This window comes from Phymastichus coffea, unplaced genomic scaffold (genome assembly GCF_024137745.1).
Source record: "Phymastichus coffea isolate CEN01 unplaced genomic scaffold, Cenicafe_Pcof_1.1 PCOF00086, whole genome shotgun sequence".
Classification (NCBI taxonomy): domain Eukaryota; kingdom Metazoa; phylum Arthropoda; class Insecta; order Hymenoptera; family Eulophidae; genus Phymastichus; species Phymastichus coffea.
This window is the reverse complement of record NW_026706897.1, coordinates 69,868-75,454: the sequence shown is the minus strand read 5'-3', so window position 1 is coordinate 75,454 and position 5,587 is coordinate 69,868.

Below are 5,587 nucleotides of genomic sequence, written 5' to 3'. Positions count from 1 at the left end.
GATACGGTGTGTGCGCGTGTGTCACCGGGCCACCAAAATACCGTGTTTTTCTCGCTGTCGCCTTTGAAAATGTGTCAAGAATGGCAAAGCTTGCACCCATGGCTTCGACGCAGAATCTAAAATGAGAGAAAGAAACCGAGAGCGAGCGTTTGTTTTGAAAAAGAATGAAACATCTCGAGGTAGATATAGAAGTTTTTTGAAAGCTGACCTTCCGTAACATTAAATTCAAAGGTAGAAATTTGGACATTATTACGCGGAAAATGGCCAGAGATAGGAACCAATTTCCTTTCATTTAGAATCTTCTTTGGTGGAAATTAATTCGTTCTCTTTCTCTCTTTCTGTTGCTCTCATTTTTAATATTCCTTTTTTCCCCTTTCACAATGCTCCTTATCACATTCTACTACTTTTTTCATCCGTTTTCTAATTAAAGGATCCGTATTGTTAACGTTATAACTATATAAAAGAATTTGCGGCCTTACAAATGCTAATGAATTGGCGAAAAAAAAATTGTAAATGATGTTTAAAAAAAACAGACAACACACTTGAAAACAATCATTGACGAATGCATTTAGAAGGAACTCTCGTAATAAAACTTTATGACGACGTCACGCGCAATAAGTCATACCGTTAATTTTGTAAATTGGTGAAAATTCAGTTATATACGAGGTCTCTCGTATATACGTGTCATACGTGTCGTCTCGTGCATACAATGATGGATCAGTAGAGGCACACATATAGACGTGACACTGGCACATAGTACACGATGACTCTCTCCCCTACACATATCGCTGAGGGCCCTTCTCCTTAAATTGTCGCTTTGCCGGCTCATGACGCTTTCGTCCCATGTGTAATATGAGGGCCGGCGTGCGTGCGTACATGGAAGCAGCCTGTCCTGTAATGTCCACATAAGAGGATTCATAATGTAATGACGCGTGAAAAGCCAGGGACTGCGCGTGTGTGTATTGGCGTGTGTGCGCCCGTTCACAAGCAGGCCTATATTTGTACGCAATGGGTGAATGAACTTTACCTTCTCTCTCTTTTTCTATTCTTTGTAAAGGTGGATACTCTTACGGCGTTTGCTTCGACCTTTAGCGTTATTGCTTTTCTCTTTAAATGGTTCAGGAACGTCAAAATCGTGGCGGCTGTGCCCATTCGATAGCAAACCTACTCTGCGCTCGCGTGTAGAAAGAAAAACCATTAACGTCTTCGGAGGCTTGTACAAAACACAACCTTTCGCACGACCCGTGAGACACGCATACGCGCAATCGCCGATTATGCCAAGTCCGCCGCAATTTTGCGCTGAGCGCCGATGCCACCGCCGCCGCGCCGCTGCTGCTGCGCATCACGCACAGGCAGCTGGAAAAAAGAAAGGACGAAACAAAAAGTCGCCAGAGAGAGAGAGAGAGAGGCACATAAAATAGGGATCGCACGCGATGATGCGGCCTCGTCCCATAAATTCTTCGCTACTTCAAGGATAACGCGTACGCGCGCGCGGTACAATGGACTCGCGCGCACGCGTGTTTAGACGGACGGACGATTTGCGCGCGCGGCTTGTATGCAAGATGTTTTACGGCGTTATGCAATGAGACGCGAGCGACGGATTATGTGCCACTTTTATTGCTTTTTCGCATTCTTCTTTTGTCGCTTCGCGGCGCGGCGCATGTGTCTTTTACAGGGCAGATGTGGCCTGGATTCTTGATCTCCTCTCGCGATATTACGATCCTGGCGAATAACTTGCCACGCGCATGTTGTCTTTCTTCTTGCACCGTGGCGAGATAAATTCAATAAGCTCCGAAGCTAAGATTTCCACACATTTCCCTTCTGGGAGAGACAAACGAGGATTTAGTCTTTCGCTTGGAATTTTTTTCGCGAATTATTGACGCCAATATTTTCTAATAAACGTTTGTCCATGGTATTTACGCATCGACGTGGCACTGTTATTTTTCTTATCGATTATAAGCAATAGTCTTATCTTTAACCAGAAAGTCATTTTTAAGCTAAAAGCAGTTTCAACGTAATGTACGTTTATCGAACGTCTGTTTCGTATTTCGGATAACTGATCTAGTGAGGTTTTAGTACACGCGTTATCGAGCAATCTAAGTAACTTAAAATCAATATTTTGGACTCGATAACAACATCAACATTAAATAGAAAAGATGTATGGAGTAAATTTGCATTTCAAGCCGTGCGTGCATTATAAAGTATGAATATCCTGTACATACGTAGAAAAGCAGCGACTTCAAATATAGAATAATTTATACCCTTCTATTTTTAATTCATATACGTAACAGGATTACAAATCAAAGCGCTAATTTTTAATTCGAAAAACAAATGAATGAAAAACTGACATTCATTGGTCTAATTTGAATTTGAGATTGAATAAAATTTGCATAAAATTTACGTAATGCCATGTGCAGAAATTAAGGCAGATGAAAAAAATTAGAACACTAATTTTACGTGAAAGAAGCTGGACGGAAATTGAATGTTGAAAACGAGGCCAGAGACGAGTCTAATCAAAGGAAGAACTCTTCAGTTGTGTGCGTCCAGAGAGAGAGAGAGTGATGACACTTAAGATCGACACACTACCGCAAAGAAAAAGACCAATTGTTTTTTCGTCTAATTCACCGAATGATGGACGGAAGAAGGGGGGGGGGGGGAAGTAGAAAACGTGTGCACGACGCGCTTAATATGACAAATGACTATTTATTCGTATGGCCACGAAGTGGGAAGGCTTCAAAAGGCTCGGCTCAGCAATGACTCAGTGACCAGCGAGGAAAAAATGGAGAGAGATCGACGAGAGCGAGAGATAAAAAAATAAAAATGCTTTAATCGGCTATCGTCACGTACACGCGTAACCTCTCGGGCTCAATGAGTGACGTAAGCTGCCATACAGTAGCACCTAATATTCCCAAGTCAGCATCGCGCCAGAGGTGCCACGCCGAGGCGACTGTACAATTATGTAGCTTGCGTGGCACGTGTGCAATATGACTCACGGAATAATTACATAAGCAACTGTCGTCTTTTCTTTTTTGTTTTCGGTGCGAATTGACGTGCAGCTGAAGCAAATCGCCGAGTACAGCGCGCGACGACACTCTTTGCAAATTTTATTTTAAAAGAAAAAAGAAAAGCACGAAGATTGCGCGTGTAAGTGGTGTTCCGTGTGCCGCGAGCGGGCGAGTCTTCGCAACGCCGCGATTGTTATGATAACTAGTTCTTTTAGATTGTGATATAATCGTTTCGCCCCGGCGTGTTATCAAACAAACGCATCGTCGTCTGTTGACGGCCAGCTAGGCGCAAAACATTCCTCGTGCTCCGCATGCAGAATTTTTCATCGGTCGCTTTTGTTTATCAGTGCAGAGACGAGGGGAAAGGAAAATCGCGATAAGCTCTTTTTTTATCGCGAATCAAGCATTGGAACGCGGGTACACTTTTTAATAGCATCTGTTTTGAACAACAGTAATTCTTGTCGCCGTTTCAGAATACCATCCGATGCGGAAATATCGAGCAGGATTTTCGTCCGCTGTAAGCATTGCGGAGAGCATTCATCTTATACGTAATTTTTAGAGCTGGGAAAAAAAGAAAAAGCCGCAATAACTGGCAGGTCAAAGCGTCTCGATCAATGTTTAATGCAAAAGCCACAGCGAAGGGTAAACAAAATTTAGTTTTCCTATATATGAAATAACTTTTACTCTCGTCCTCTCGTCGTTTGAAATTCAAATTTCGGAAATTTCGCCATCGCTCCGTCGCCGACGTTGCGAGCCTTTGTGCAAATTTCGCCCGCCCAGTTTCCCAGCCTCTTACGTCAGAGAATCGTCGATAACGAAAAAAAATGACGTTTGAAGAGGTCATTCACGGTTTCGCCGAATGGCCACCGGTGGTCGCGCTCCGGTTATCGCTGACCTCCGCTTTGACGTCTCGCGGCGTAATACTTGCGGAATGGATTATTTCCCTTTTTGCTGATTATCGACGGAGCGAGCGAGCGGCAAAAGGACGTGCGTGCAATACTTGAATCACTCTGCGGTGCGGATTGTCACCGCAAGCGCACTGTTCCGATGCACATAACGCATTCCAATGCGACCTACACTTCTTTTGCTTGTTCTCTATTTTTTTTACTACTTCCCAGAAGGCAAAAAGCCGATTCCTTGGCGGATTCGCAATTTTAATTGTTAATGAGGCTTCGATGGTCGCCGTGCGGTCGTTGCATAATCAAAAGTGCCTTTGGTGCCTTTCTCTCAGTTTCAAAATCAATTTCACAAATGTACGCTACCGGAGAAGCTTATCGAGAGCTTGCGAAAAACTCACGCTCATTCAAAGTTATACAGAAGCGGAATGCCGACGGAAAATGTGCTGGCGGTCGCGCGTCAATGTAAGAAACCCGCCGCTCGTGACTCAGCCGCGAAGTAGCCGCGTTATTGTAATCACGCGTTATTCCGCGATTGCGTCGTCGCCGAGCGACGTTTCCTACGGCGAGGAGAATTTTGTTTCGCTGGAAGAAAAAAAAAACGATCTTTTGTCGGATTACATTTGTGACAGGGTAGAACAACGTTTTCTTTTTTCTGCCGTTTCCAGAGACGAGATTACAAGCAATTTTCCGTAGCTTCGACGTAAATATCCGCCCGTGCATTGGTTTGGCCTGCGGCTTGTAACAATACGCGAATTTCAACTGTTGCCTCCATCTCGCGACTCTGTTTATTTTCAGTTCGTGTTCGCGGCGGTATGGCGTTAACGTTCTCTCCATTCGTCGATGGGTTTTCCATCTCTTTCTCGCATGCGTATATTTTTAACGATAGGTGGATTTCTCGTGCTATTCGCTTGAAAAATAATTTCTCACTCCCTCGTAATCGCAGTATTTTATATTTGACCTCGAGCGACAAACGAGACATTGCATTTCTTTTCAGAAAACACGCGCACATCGACTATATAAGAAGATCAGAAAGCGCATATAGGATGTATCTCACAATATGTATCCCTAGTAAATATACCAAGCTCGCATTTTTATCGTCGACGGGCTTTTTATGCGCGTCTATAGCGAGAGTGGAATTTTCAATGTAGCGGAAACGATATCCTCTGCGCTATGTTTTTATTGCACGCGCGGAATTCTATTTCCACATGAAAATTTACTTTCCATCGATGCAAAATAAATACCCTCCTTATTTACGTGTATAACATTCGCGATTTAAGCCTTTAGTAGCCTCCCTTGAATCTCCGTGAGCGCGCGTTTTGCCGAAGCAACACACAGCAGACGAGCGCAAATTAGCCCTCGCGCGGCGACATTTTCAATGACACCCTTATAAAATACGAAAGCTCGTTTGCGAAGCTGTCGAAACGGCACTCAAATTCTCGCCACGCGTTAGCTCGGTTAACTTGAATCGCAGCTGCGTGAAAGTCTATTATTCCTCGGCGTGTGCGCAAGTACGAAGATTCCGATAAAATAAAACACTGACAGTGCAACACACTGACCCCGAGCTCTACGAAAAGCCCCTCGTCGCGAAAAAGTAGCAAAATTGAGAAACCGGCATACAGTAACGGGTGGCTCGATCGGTGCTGCCTCCCTCGCGAGCAACGGCGCAGCTTGGCACTGTGATAG